Raw genomic sequence first — 15504 nt, 5'->3', positions numbered from 1 at the left:
TTATAATGGCATATCTCCATAATTATAGAATCATAGAGAGTTTCTTCACTGCCCTTAAAATCCTCTGCACTCTGCCTATCAATGCCTTTCTCCAACACCAAACCCTGCCAACCACCAATCTTTTTACTGTCTCCATAGTTTTGCCTTTTCCAGAATGTATTATGGTTGGAATCATAGCCTTTTCAGATTGGCTTCTTTCACTTTGCAGTATGCATTTAAACTTCCTCCATGTCTTTTCATAGGTTGAGAACTCCTTTCTTTTTAGCGCTGAATAATATGCCACTGTCTAGATGTATCACAGTTTATTTACCCATTTACCTATTGAAGGACATCTTGGTTGCTTCTAAATTTTGGCAATTATGAATAAAGCTGCTATAAACATCTGCGTGAAGTTTTTTGTGGACGTAAGTTTTCAGCTCCTTTGGGTAAATATCAAGGAGCTCAACTGCTGGATTGTATGGCAAGAGTACATTTAGTTTTGTAAGAAGCTGCCAACTGTCTTCTGAAGTTGCTGTACCACTTTACATTTCCAGTAGCAATGACTGAGTGTTTCTGTAGCTCAGTATCCTCACTAGCATTTGGTATTGTCAGTGTTCTGGATTTTGTCCATGCTAATAGGAGTGTAGTGGTACATCTTTGTTTTAACTTACATTTTCCTGATGATATATGATGTGGAGCATCTTTTCATATTCTTTTTATCATCTGTATATCTTCTTTGGTGCAGTATCTGTTAAAGTCTTTGGCCCATTTTTAAATTGGGTTGTTTGTTTTCTTATTGTTGAGTTTGAAGAGTTCTTTACATATTTTGGATAACTGTCTTTTATCAGATGTGTCTTTTGCAAATATTTTCTCCCCGTCTATGGCTTGTCTTCTCATTCTCTCACCCTTGTCTTTTGCCGGGCAGAAAGATTTAATTTTAAGAAAGTCCAGTTTATCAATTATTTCATGGATCATGCCTTTGGTATTGTATCTAAAAAGTCATCACCACACCCAAGGTCATCTAGATTTTCTCCTGTTATTTTCTAGGAGTTAACAGTTTTGTACTTTACATTTAGGTCTGTGACCCTTTTTGTGAAGGGTGTAACGTCTGTGTCCAGATTCTGTTTTTTTTACATGTGGAAAAATATTTTCCTTTTAAGAATCATTTTTCTTCTAGATGTGGTATATATATACAATGGAATATTACTCAGCATCAAAAAGAATGAAATAATGCCATTTGCAGCAACATGGATGGACCTAGAGATTATCATAGTAAGTGAAGTCAGAGAAAGACAAATACCATATGATATCACTTATATGTGGAATCTAAAATACAATACAGGGCTTCCCTGGTGGCAGACTCCCAGTGGTTGGGAGTCTGCCTGACAATGCAGGGGACGCGGGTTCGTGCCCCGGTCCGGGAAGATCCCACATGCCGCGGAGCGGCTGGGCCCGTGAGCCATGGCTGCTGGGCCTGCGCGTCCAGAGCCTGTGCTCTGCGACGGGAGAGGCCGCGGCAGCGAGAGGGCCGTGTACCACCAAAAAAATAAAAATTAAAAAATTAAAAAATTAAAAAATTAAAAAAATAAAATAAAATACAATACAAATCAACATATCTACAAAATATAAAGAGACTCACAGACATAGAGACCAGACTGTGGTTACCAAGGGAGAGAGGGGGTAGAGAAGGGAAGGAGTGGGAGTTTGGGGTTAGCAGAGGCAAACTGTTACATATGGGATGGATAAACAACAAGGTCCTACTGTACAACACAGGGAACTATATTAAATATCCTGTGACAAGCCACAATGGAAAAAAATATGAAGGGCTTCCCTGGTGGCACAGTGGTTAAGAATCTGCCTGCCAATGCAGGGGACACGGGTTTGAGCCCTGGTCTGGGAAGATCCCACATGCTGCAGAGCAACTAAGCCCATGCGCCACAACTACTGAGCCTGCACTCTAGAGCCTGCGAGCCACAACTACTGAGCCCGTGCGCCACAACTACTGAAGCCCGTGCTCTGCAACAAAGAGAAGTCACCACAATGAGAAGTCTGCACACCGCAATGAAGAGTAGCCCCCGCTCGCCACAACTAGAGAAAGCCTGAGCACAGCAACAAAGACCCAACACAGCCAAAAATAAATTAAATAAATAAATAATTTAAAAAAAAAAAATGAAAAAGAATATGTATATGTAAAACTGAGTCACTTTGCCATACAGAAGAAATTAATACAACGTTGTAAATCAACTATACTCCAATAAAATTTTTGAAAAAAATCATTTTTCTTCCAACGTTCAAAGTAGGTATAGATAAAGTACAGATAAACAAAAAAGAGGAAAATAACTCCATGATCCGAAGAGAATTGATAGCATTTTGAAGTAAACATTCAAATATGTGCTATATATGTACATAACAGGATGTTAAAAAGGGACTCTTTCTGCTTACTTTTGGCTGAAGCCCTACAGGTGGATAACAATACAATAGGTACCCAAGAATCCCATGTCCTAAATATTCAAATTAAGTTGCTGTGATGCCTAGGCAAGGGTAGACCGAGAGATTATGAAACAGGTTCTGCCAGAATTGAGCCATCACCCCACCAGCCTAAAAAGTAGGGGTTGAAGAGTAGTGAGAGAAAATGTCATGGAGGGCCTTGTTGGTGGGCTGGGTCCCACTCCACCTCCCAGGGAGGAGAGAAGTACATCCCCTCATCCGAAGCCAAGCGAGAGGGGCTTCCAAGACCCACTCAGAGAGCTAGACACGTCCTTCTGGAGCTTGGGAACTGGTGTCTGCCTTTTATCAAGAAAAGCCCGCAGATGAGAGACTGGCTGGACCTAAGCCTACCCGATAGCAAGGAGAGAGAAGGGCTGCACTGCCATGGTGGCAGGCCAAGATGTGTGAGCTTCGCCAGGGCCATGTGGATCCGAGGAGGGATCTAGCCTGAGTTATTTAAAAAAGGGACCACAGGGACTTCCCTGGCGGTCCAGTGGTTAAGACTCCAAGCTTCCACTGCTGGGGACGCAGGTTCGATCCCTGGTGGGGGAAATAAGGTCCCGCATGCTGTGGGTCGCGGCCAAAATTGAAAAAAATAATAAAAGGGGACCACTTAAGAGGATACCTGAGTGGGAGGGCAAAGGGCCCAAAGGATAGGGTTAGTGTAAGGGAGATGGCTGGAAACCCCATGGGTGGAGGGGAGAACTGGAAGCTTCCACCTGGAAGAGAGACAGTGTCCTTAAACAGTGAATTTTGGGAGCAACCTGCAAAGGCATGTACCAGAGAAAGAGGCTGCAAGGTGCATCTACCACACTCGCAGAAGCCAATGAAGGATCTGGCTGAGCCTGCCAGGGAAGACTGCCCTTCCCCCGCTGCCATCCCAAGGGCCCTGCCTTGGATGGGGTTGGAGCTGAAGGGAAGATGAGGCGCTATGAGAGGGAAGACAGCACTACTAAGCTTTCCAGGAGTCCAAGTTCGCAACAGGTTGGCCTGGAGGAGAAGATTCCCTTTAAGTGGAAAAGTTCAGATTGGACTGAATTATCGAATTAAGACCGTCCAACTGACTGAAAGGGATCATAAAAGCTTTGAGACCTGCCTGAGACTTCATCCAGGCACAGGAAAAGGACAAATCCAGAAAGTAGGTTTGAAGTAAATGTGGGAGAAGGAAAACAGTTGCTTTGTTATCACACTTGTGCCCATCTTAATCAACAAAATAGTAACAAGTATAAGAAATATTTTTAAACAAGTATTGGATCATACTGGGTTCTTATGTAAATTAAATGTTTGATGTTTGGCATGTAATAGCATAATGCTTGGCACATAATAAATACCATATAAGTGTTAGCTATTATTTTTCTTAATAAGAATACTAACATTCTAACCTGCCTTTTTAATTTAACAATATATCCTAAATATATTTTCATGTTAATAAGTACAATTATGGCACATAACCAGAATGAGATCCACAATGTCTGTTTTATTCACTAACGTATCCTATTTACAACAGTGCCTAGCACATAGCAGGTAATCAATTGCTAAATGAATCATTTCAAGTGGCTCTAATGTGTTGTTGTATGGAATGTACTATATTTATTCATTGATCTCCTGTTATTGGTTAGAAAACATTGGAAACAACTGCATCTAGGTGGTTTCCAATCTTTCATGATGATAAACCAAACTCTAACAAATGTCCATATTTTTGGATCTTCGTGTACCTCCTTCATTATTTTCTTGGTATAAGTTCTTAGAAGAGGAATTGCTGTTAAAGGGTATGAATGTTTTATTAAAACTTCGAAAATTGCCAAATTGCCCTCTGGAGGGAGACTATGGAAGAATTAGGAATTTCGAAGTACAGAGATTATTTTTATTTTCTTTGTATAGCTCTGATATTTCCCAGTTCCAAGAGTTTTGGCATGGCTTCAACCAAGAAGGCTTTCTGCAAGGTTGAAAATTAAAACACATTTCGGGAACTTTTTCTAGGACATAGTTGACTGAATGAAATGGAAGGGAAAACAAAGCAATTCAGCCGCGGTGAGTAACTCCACAGCCCAGGAAGCCTCAGCCTGGAAGAGAATAGATTCCTCTCCAGGCATCACAGAGAAGAATTATAAGTCAAGAATACAACTAACTGTTTACTGAGCACCCACGAGGAATGGCACTGTTCTGGCTGTTGCGGACACATGATGCCCAGTACGTGCTATTCCACAGCATTGACCACTTCAGCATGTGGTGGCCTCTCTCTGCTACCCCCTCCCTTCCCTTCTTTCCCTGCCTTCCAGCCCCCATGCCCAGAATGTAAGCTTTCCAGGGAACGGCCTTTGTTTATTTCATCTTGCATCCCTGGCACACAACAGGAAAAATGCAGTAGATGCAATGCATGTTTGTAAAACTGAACAGAACTCCCCCTAGGAAAATTCTAGAGGGGCTGGCACAAAGTCTGGAAAACATACACGTGTACACACATTTGAATGGCTAATGCCAAATGTGAGAAGCTCAACCGCTGTCATCTTGAGTTCTCACACTAGAAGCTCAGGCAGATACTGAGTTTTGAGCCCCTTCTCAGATCAGTCTTCTGACCCAGATTTGTTCAGTAACAGGATCTAGTTAGACTAGATGACTGTGATGAAGTTTCACTCTGCTCCTTTATGTGGAATAGCAGACAAATATTGAAGCCCACATAAGCTTGAGACCCTGAGCCAAGCAACCCAAAAGATTGCATACCTCCCTTAGCACTTGTGTGTTGAATCTGCGTTCGGGGCTTTGGCACGTTCTCTGGACGTTGTCAGTGGGTGAAGCTATATGGTGGAGATGACTGGATGCCTACCCAGTGTCCATTCACTCCTGCTTCTTCACTATGGAACCCATTATTATTAGAGATAGCAAAGTACCTAATTAAAAAAATTACATTTCTAGGCCTGCTTTGAGGACAGGGGTAGCCAATGAGATATAAAGGGAGTTGTTGGGTGAGACTTCCAGGAACACTCCTAAAGGAGCCCTATTCATCTACTATGTGGTTTTGTTCTTCATGACTTCCTCCCTTCTCTCTTCTTGTTACCTAGGTCACAGATACAGTAGCTGGAGCTCCAGCAGCCATCTTGTGACCATGAACTTAAGGATGGAAATCAGTACTAGGCATGTTAGAGCAGAAAGGATAGGAGATTTGGAAAAACCAGCCCAAGCCTGCCTGCTTCCAGATTTATTTTACCTGAGAGAAAAACAAACCCCTATCTTGTTTAACTACTGTCACTTGACTCTGTTAGTAGAGGCTAACTGTAATTGCTATGGGGATGACTTTCTATGGGATGAAGGGCACAGTAGGCATTTGGAAATTTTTTGGGGGGGGTGGTTGTACTTTTTTGCTGTCACAATAAATGACACTACTTGTATTTAGTAGATAAGAGCCTGGGATGTTCTGTCATAGATGTTCATGCAGAATTAAAATGACAACAACAATGTTTATAATTACCTGTGCCTCAAACATAACTATATTTTACGTATAAATAAAATGTATAATTTGCATGGTTTCAGACACACTTAATTTTCCAGGAATGCAACTGCCATGTGAAACAAAGAAATCTTGTACTTTGTTTTTTGGACCTTTACTAGGATTTGTTCACAGCACTAATTATATGCAGCATGACACAACTGTATTGATCTACGTTTATAGCTGTCCCGTTCATGGTGAATGTATGAATAATTACATTTGTCTCCTTCATCTTATCTTCTAAGGTAGTTGGGCCCAAGCTTTTCCATATTGAAATACATATTACTTTATTACAAATGACCTCCCTTTTATTTCTCCTCTGAATCTTTCCAGTCAAGGCAGTATGCTGATCTTATTTTTGAGAAGGTATATATGGGTAGGTTATATTATCTATACATTGCATCTCAGGGTCATAACATTTGTTTCATAAAAGAAGGAGAAATGCATTCGTTTTGACATTGTGCCTGTTGTCCCAATTGATCAGACTATTACACATTCAGCCTTTGTCGGCCTTCTTCGCTTTCATGCTAAGAGGCAGAAAGGACTGGCAATAGAGAGCTGAGTGGGGTTTATATGTCAGAGCAAAACAGGCATGATTTTTACATTCATCAGTAGCAAGCCTGGCTTTGGGCATAAATACAGAAGATGCCATATGTGCAATGTCATTTGAGAGTTAATTGTTTCTGAGAGTTAAGTATCAATATTAATCTGTGACCTACCATGACAACTCTATACACATTAGTTTATCAGAGGACACAGAATTAGGACAGAACTATCTATTGATAGAGGGGGAGCCAGGGCAAGGCACAGTTCTGGAACTCCAGGGACTCGGAAAGGAAGGGATGGGGAGTTGAAGAAACCACAGAGGTCATCTGGGGGTAGGGAGAGTGCCAGGGGAAGGAGCATGGCCAGAGGGGACTTGCAGCCTGCACGGCCAGCCCACGGTTCGCCCTGGTCACCCCTCTGGAGTGACTGAATTAACCACATCTCACACGCCTTAATTGGAGCAGATAATTGGTGAGCTGGCTTTGTGCACAGGAAATGTGTTCGGATAAACTTGGCCGAGTGGAACAGGAAGAATGGGGACCACCTGATTTCATCTTGTGCCAAGGAGGGAGATACAAAGCAGCAGTGTCTCCTGTGGAGCCTGGCCCAGGCAAAGCAAGGGGACAGAGAACCTGTGCAAACTGCAGGCCAGTGGGATCTCCCTGGACCAGATGATGGTCAGGAACTCTGGGACTGGGCTCAGTAATTAAGCTGCTTTGTGACTTTGGGCAAGTAATTTAACCTTTCTGTGTCTGTTTCCTCGTCTGTAAAACAATTGAGGGGAAAGAAAATGTTATGACCTCCTTAAAAATCATGTCACTTCATTCCATCCAATCACAGATGTGGCTTGATTGCCTCCTCTGTGGGTAGAACTATGCCAGGGGCTGTGCCTGCTTCCCTGAATGCCCATAGGAGTGAGAGGGGTGTAAAACAAACACATATAAACAATATTTGCAGGGCAGTGAAAAATCTTTACCCTTACCACAGATAAATCTCGACTAACTTGCACTTCAGGTTGGGCTATATCTTGATCAAATCTCCTGCTCCAGCCCTTTGGCCGTCTTCTTTCAGAGGTGCCTGGGAGAAGGACTGTTCAGAGATGGCATGTTGCCAGGACAACAGAAACCAAACACTGGAGAAGGTGTCATCGTTTTTGAGGACGTGGTGAGTGATGTGTTTGCCTGATGACCACCCTGTGACTGTCCGGGGCTCTTTTCCCACTACGTTTTAGAATCTTCATTCTTAGAAAACCCTTTGTTTTGAAATGTGTTCAGGTCCAGAAAGTAAGTGAGGATCAGTCAGTAATGTCCCCAGTGTGAGCTCTGGAGTAGCACCCTCTTTTGCTCTTGGCCTAGGGTTGGTTTACGATGATTGTTTCCTGGGGATTTCCAACCTGAACTGCAAGGATCCCAGGCCCCAGCTCGTGCCCACATGGAGAGCAGGGATGCCTGTATTTCTTGCATGACTTTCTCTGTCCAGCAAGAGGTAGATGAAGGGCGTCCAGAGACTGAGCTTGTGTGACCCTGAGCAAGTCTCTTTACTCCTCTGAGTATCAGTGTAGCAACTGAGGCACTTAGTAACTTGTGTTCTTAAGGAAACAATTAGAACAAGTTACCAAAGCACACCGAATACCCGTTTGTAACAGACATTATTATTATTTTGCTTTTTGCTCAAGATTTATTTTTCATGATCTAACAGTTAAGTATTTTCTCTTAGTAAAATCATCTGACTTAGAAGTGTTCACGAGTAATACTACCATTTGTTAAAAAGGTTTAAATGCAGAAATGCATTTTTATTTTTCTTATTAAACTTGGTTATTATGCATAACAGTCTGAATTATAGACAGTGTAATCCCATAAAAGTGATAAAGTGGAAAAAAATTGACCTAGCTGTAAAAATCATCAAACATCTCCAAAGAGAAAATAAATCAGAAAGTCTCATGTCATTCCCACGACTAGCTTGTAATGGATTTATTAATTACAGATTCCATAATAACATTTTCCTCACTGGGCTGTTGCGAGGATTCAATGAGAATATTAAGTTCTTGGTGCCCGTGGGCATCTAATAAATGATAGTTATTAATACGTTTATACTCTCAAAAATGGACACACACCTACAATCAGGCACATGTGCGCATGCACGCGTGCGTGCACACACACACACACACACACACACACACACAAGCTCTTCTTGTCCTTTTAGAGAGAATCCAAATCTGGTGGAGTTGAATGGATACACCCCTCACAGTCTGAGCACGAAAGGTGGCCATCTATCGTTTCCTTTTTGGGGTGTGGGTCATTATCTGAGAAGAGTAAATATCCTTGAGAGCCTGTGGGAGTCCAGCCCCGGCTAGGTCAGCCTCTGAACTCACACTTGCAGGCTAACTGAGAAAACAAACCCTATGAGAATGAAAAACAATCCACGACTGCACTTGAGGAAGTAATAAGTGGTTCTGTGGAGTAGGTGGGGTTTGGGCTTCATAATCTGTCTGGAACAGTCTATGGGTCTGTGGCTGCACGTGCTGGGCAGAAGGGCCTTGTGGGAGAGACACATGTGCGTCCTGGGCATGGAGGAGAAGAGAAGCTATTTGTGGGGTGGGAAGAGATTTGAAGGACGGAAAAAGTCAGCTTCCTCCCTGATAGATGGACCAGGGGCCTGATGATGGAGATTTACAGTGCTATAAAAAATGATGTCTTGGGATGGTCCCACACAGCCTTGCTAAGGGGCAAATTTGGGCCCTGTGTGTCTTGTGGTGTTGTGTCAGCCACCAAGTACTGACCTGTCCTTTCTCCTCCCATCATACCACCTTAACTAAAGTGTGACATCAGGTGAAAGATGTGGATTTACAGATAAACCTGGCCACGTGAATTTTCAACAGCAAACAAACGGGCAAATGTTATAGTCTCTTATGCTCTGTCTACACCTTCCTTCTCCCCTCTCTACCTTCTGTCCTCACCCAATACTCCTGGCTTCTTTTCCTTCCTGGAAACGAGGGCTCAGTCTAAGGAAGGGCTCTGTGTTCTGTCATTTACGTGGTAGAGTGAATCATGGCCAGCCAATATGCATGTACACACATCCAGTGAGTGTGCACGCCTGCTTTGTACAGCCTGAGGAACCCCCATGCAGCCACCCACTGGATTGACAGTGAGAACTTTCCAGCTCCCTCACAGGGGCATGTGCATTTAAACTATATTTCTAATATAATAAATTTATTTGTCCACTGGAAAAGACATTTTCATTTGGGAGGTAAGTGCAGGGATGGGAGGAAGTTTATAAAGACAAGACTCACATCAATCAGCTGATTAGTTAATTTATTGAACAAACAGGTACGGAGTGCCCACTGTGCTCCGTGGTCCATGTGCAAGGTTGGCCTTGGAACCAGTGCCAGGCCATCAGACTCTTCCTTCTCTTTCTCTTCTCTCCAGCCTCATCACCACTGTCTGGGTGAGATTCCCGCTCCCTCTCCTGGAACGTTCGATGCTGCAGTTTCCTAACTGGTCTCACTGCCTCCAGCTTCTCCAGTTATTTCTTCTTCTTATGAACTTAAGCACATATTTCTCTGCTAAAACCCTGTTAGTGGCTGTCCCCTGGCTACAGCCAGAGCCCTGGCTCTCTCTGGGGTGCACTCTCTTCTCTAGCCCCGTCTGCAGCCTCTGCCCATGTAACGGGCTCACTAGCCACACTCCCTCCTTGTTTCTTTTTCCCAAATACAATGTGTGCTTACAACATGGCTCTCACATGCTGTTCCCTGTGCCTGGAATGCCTTTCTGCTCATTCCCCTCCAAGCCTTCCGTTAAACCGCAGGGCCATCCTGTATCGCTGTCTTTCTCTCACACCCCACATCCCGTCTGCCAAGAAACCAGGTGGATTTCAATATACCTCCTTCAGAATACACCCAGAAGAATCTGTCTAGGACTCACTGTCTCCGCTGCTGCTGACCTCCGAGACAATCCTCTCTCACCTTGATCTCGGCACTAGCTTCCAAAGTGGCCCCTGCTTTGGCCCTTGCCCTCCCCCCCCACCCATGGGTGCTCTCAACACAGCAGCCAGAGTGGCCTTCTTAAGACGCCAGTCAGATCACGTTGCACCTCTGCTCAAAACCCTCCAAAGCAATGGTGGGCTGGAGGAGCTCGTCCCAGCTGGTGAGACACCACGCCCACACGTCTCCCCTACTGTGTCAGTGGTGTCACGTTGGTAGCTTAGAATAAGCTGTGGTGGGAGTATTTACACCACAGAAATAGGCAGACGCTAAAAAAACAGGGCTTCTTTTTTTGGAGACTATTTACCAGCACACCACTGCTCCAAAGGTGACCCACTTCTCTCAGAGTAAAAGCCAGAGTTGTTACAACTGCCTGCAAGACCACCTGTAAATGACTGCTTCTCCAATTCCCTCCCCTTTGTTCCAGCCACATGGGCCTCCTGCCTTTCCTCGAATGCACCAGCACATTCTCACTTCGGGGACCAGCCCTGCCTGCTCCCTGTGCCTGGAACACTCCCTCTAGATACCTGCACCCAGGGGGTCTGCTTATTCCTGCTCTTCCTAGAAGTCCTTGCTCAAGTCTCACCTTCTCAGTGAGGCTCACCTGACCACCTCACCATAAACTCTACTCCCTCCCCAGCTGTCCTGAAAGCGTTCTAGCCTGTAGGTATTGGCTGTATTTATTATTCATGCTCTGTGTCCCCCACCACAGCACCACCTCCACAGAGGGTAGGGATTTGGGACTGTTTCTTTCTTAATGCGTCCCGGTGCCTGGAACTGTGCCCAACACACAGGGCACTCGGTAAGCGTTTATTGGCTGACATGCCAACTGAATCTCCAAATGCGCACCTCCTCTGTAAACCCTCCCTAACCTCGGTACTTTCCTCATTTCCATTCACAAAAGGTCCAGATTCTTTTCCTCTGTGTTAGCGCAGTGCCTCTTTGTACCTGTAGCTGCTGAAGTGCTTTTGCTGTATCAGTATGATGTTATGATCTGCCTCCCCCGACAGATGGCTGTTTGTGGGCTCTTGAAGGTGCTTCCACCACCTATCCCAGGGCCTGGCACCGCCCTCCCCCCCAACTGGTACCTGTTCAATGAACGCATGAAGGTGTAAATGAATGGTGGCCAGAATGTAGTTCTCTGGTGGAGTCCTATTCTCACCCGGGGCCCCCTCTGGTGATGGCTCTGCTGGGAAAGCCTGCAGCTGAGAGACAGCGAGCCCTCCTTTTCTCATCCTCTGCCTCAAGCCCCGTGTCTTCTGCGGCCTTGCTCACGGAGCAGGAATTTGGCCCGGAAGAGGGCCCAGGATGTGCTGGGGAATCCCCTCCCAGGGTTGGCAGAGCCGATGGCACGTCCTCTTCGGCGTCTTCCGAAGGCCGCCTCTCATGGCTCAGGAGGCTGCGAGCCAGAGGGACCCCTCATCTGTCCCAGGGAAGCCCTGTCCACCAAGGCCCGCTTCCTTCCTGCTCTGCCCGCCCAGCCTACCCAGGACAAAGGAAGGGCTGCGCCCTGCGGAGAGGCGTGACTTGTCTCCTTTCCCAGCCGCCAGGTGAAGAAGAAGGGTCCACACCCTAACTCTAAGCCGCAAGGGCATACAGGACGTCCCATCGCATCCTGTAAAATGACTAATTTTCCAGTTACTAATTTGCCTTGCCAGTTCTGTTCAAACAGGCTAATTGTTTCCCCAAAAAGACTCAGGTGTAGTGGGATGAGGTCACTAGGGACGTGCCTAAACAATTACAAACACTGGTCATAGGCGCACCGAAAGACTCATAATCAGCCAGTCGGACTGTCGTCTGATTTTTATCTTTCCTAAACAAATTTGGTGAGTGCGCGTCCCCTGCTGGCAACAAGAGATTATACCAGGCAGAAAGAACCACTGCGGAGCCAGTGACGCCTTCTCTGGGGAGAGTAATCGGGCGTTAGGGGATGCTTTTGGAACATTCTCAGCGGGGCGTATTAATGGTTATTTCTCAATAACTGTTGATGAAAATATGAAATAAAAGTGATTATTATAATCCATTCGTAACTATGATCTTGGAATGTGTGAATTTTAATCAACAGTGAAAAATCCCGCCAAGGCAGAAAAAAGGGGAAAATTGATCCTTGGTCTGATAATGAAAGAAAACATAACTTTGAGAGTTTCCATATATTTTCTGCTTTTACACTGTGGGTATTATATTCTGTCTTTGTTCACCTAGGACAGTTCAATTTTTTTATTATGAAATTTTTCAAATATACACAAAAATAGGGAGAAGAGAACAATATTTCCGTATACTCACCACACAGGTTCTGGAATTATCAAGATTTTGTCACTCTTGCTTTATGTATCCCATTCATTTTTCAGTTGCCTTTTTTTCCCCTTAAATATTATAATCCAGACATCATGTCACTTTATCCTGAATACTGAAGTATGCGTTTCTAAAAACTGGGCATTTTCTTACCTAACCATACACAATAATTACACCTAAAAATCCCTTGGAGTCGTCTAAATGCCCATACAAGCAGTCTACATTCAAGTTTCCTTGAATATAAAACTTGTTTTGCAGTTGTTTGCTTTCTCTCTCTCTCCTCCTGCCTCCTTCCCTCTTAATTGACTTATCCTTATATATAGTGAAACGCACAGGTATTAAGCATACAGTTCGGTGAGTTTTGATAAATGTATATACCTGGTAACCCATATCCTTATCAAGATAGTTTTTTAAATTGAAGTATAGTTGATTTACAATGTTGCTTCAAGTGTACAGCAAAGTGATTCAGTTATACACATGTACACATATCTATTCTTTTTTGGATTCTTTTCCATTATAGGTTATTATAAGACATTGAATCTAGTTCCCTGTGCTATACAGTAGGACCTTGTAAGAAAGAGAACAGTTCTATCACCTCAGAAAGTTTCCTCCTGTGCCTTCACAGTAAACTCTTCCCTCACCCCCAACCACTGCTCTGATTTCTTTCATTGTGAATAAGCTCTGCCTGTTCCCGAATTTCATATAAGATGGAAATGTACAGTATGTACTTTTTTTGTGTACAGCTTCTTGCACTCAGCATAATGTTTTTGAAGTTCATCCACGTTGTTGCATGTTCCCTTTATCGTAAGTTGCAGTCCATAACATGCGCGTACCACAATTTGCTTAGGCACACTCCTGTTGCTAGACATCTAAATTGTTTCCAATTTGGGCTACTAAGAAAAAGGCTGCTGTGAATACTTTTGTATAACTCTTTTTGTGGACGTATGTTTTCATTTCTCTTGGGTAAATACCCTGGAGTGAAATAACTAGTCACAGCGAATGTGTATGTTTAACTTTGTAAGAAAACCCCAAGTCTCTTCTCAGAAGCACCCCTGCTCTTCCTTTTCTTATGTTCCAATAGTCCTACACTCTGCATATGTCCATCAGCTCCTCTGTAGTGTTGCTTAACTTCTCCCTCTAACTCCTGGGTTTCTTATAAACTAGAAGTTTGATCTAAAATCCAGATGAGATTCAGTTTAAATACTCTGGCAAGTGGTGCTGTACAGGTCATCCTATACTGCATCGGAAAGTCCATAAGTGGCATGGTTGCCGCACTCTTAATTAAGACACTATGCAGTAGCTCCAGGTGGTTGTGACCTGATCCCCTCAGTGTAAACTTCCCCATCAACTCTTCATCCAGTCGTTTCAAATGATCTTTACCTTGAGTCTTGTTAGGAATTGCAAAATGGTGATTTTTAAAAATTCTAGGGATTTCCCTGGCGGCACAGTGGTTGGGAATCCACCTGCCAACGCAGGGGACACAGGTTTGATCCCTGGTCCGGGAAGATCCCACATGCCTCGGAGCAACTAAGCCAGTGCACCACAACTACTGAGCCTGTGCTCTAGAGCCTGCAAGCCACAACTGCTGGAGCCCACGTGCCACAATTACTGAAGCCCGTGCGGCTAGAGCCCATGCTCCACAACAACAGAAGCCACCGCAATGAGAAGCCCGTGCACTGCAACGAAGAGTAGCCCCCGCTCGCCGCAACTAGAGAAAGCCCGTGCGCAGCAATGAAGACCCAACGCAGCCAAAAATAAATAAAAAAATAAATTTATTTTTAAAAATTCTATTATCCCTCCATATTTATTATATGAAATTGTTCTGTAAAGAAGAAACTTCTTTTACCAACTTTCTCTCATTGTCATATAGGAAAGGCAAGAAAAATAATTATTTGTCTTTAATTTGCTAGTGAAAATTTTTAATTGGGCTTATTGGTTGTTAGAAACTTTTTTCATCGACATATAGTTGATTTACAATATTGTGTTAGTTTCAGGTGTACAACATAGTAATTCAGTTTTTTGCCGATTATATTTTATTATAGGTTATTATAAGATATTGGGTATAATTCCCTGTGCTATATAGTAAATCCGTGTTGCTTATCTATTTTATGTATAGTAGTTTGTATCTGTTAATCCTATACACCTAATTTGTCCCTCCCTCTTTCCCTCTCCCTTTTGGTAACCATAAATTTGTTTTCTATGTTTGTGACTCTGTTTCTACTTTGTATATGCATTTATTTGTATTATTTTTTAGATTTCACATATGAGTGATATCATATAGTATTTGTCTTTCTCTGTCTGACTTAGCCCTAGGCATAATATTCTCTAGGTCCATCCACATTGCTGCAAATGGCAGTATTTCATGGCTGAGTAACAGTCTACCATGTATATATACACATATATATACTGACCTAAGAAAATATTGCTATGATTTATGTCAGAGTGTTTTGCTTATGTTTATTTCTGGGAGTTTTATGGTGTCATGTCTTACATTTAGGTCTTTAAACCGTTTTGAGTTTACTTTTGTATTTAGTAAATGAGGGAATGTTCTAACTTTATTTTACACGTAGCTGTCCAGTTTTCCCAGCTCTGATTGTTAGAAACTTTTTAAAAGGCTAAGACAAGAAAAGCTCTCATAATCAAGTATTATTCAAAAGGTAAATTTAAGAATTTGCTCACCTGGCTTTAAGAAAAAAGATACCTAATATAGAAGAGCATTGATATGTTAATGGACTTG

General features: G+C 43.3%; 1 long non-coding RNA gene across 1 annotated transcript; it reads left to right on the top strand.

Moving 5' to 3' along the window:
* The first annotated feature begins 2234 nt into the window (after nucleotides 1-2234).
* Nucleotides 2235-11554, top strand: LOC125960806 (uncharacterized). The gene is made up of 2 exons (XR_007470828.1): nucleotides 2235-7660; nucleotides 11486-11554. It is a non-coding gene; the product is annotated as an uncharacterized LOC125960806 (long non-coding RNA).
* The last annotated feature ends 3950 nt before the right edge of the window (nucleotides 11555-15504 follow it).

This window comes from Orcinus orca, chromosome 13 (assembly GCF_937001465.1).
Source record: "Orcinus orca chromosome 13, mOrcOrc1.1, whole genome shotgun sequence".
NCBI classification, from domain to species: Eukaryota; Metazoa; Chordata; class Mammalia; order Artiodactyla; family Delphinidae; genus Orcinus; species Orcinus orca.
Note: the sequence above shows the minus strand (reverse complement) of the source record. Positions and strands in the feature narration are given on the sequence as shown.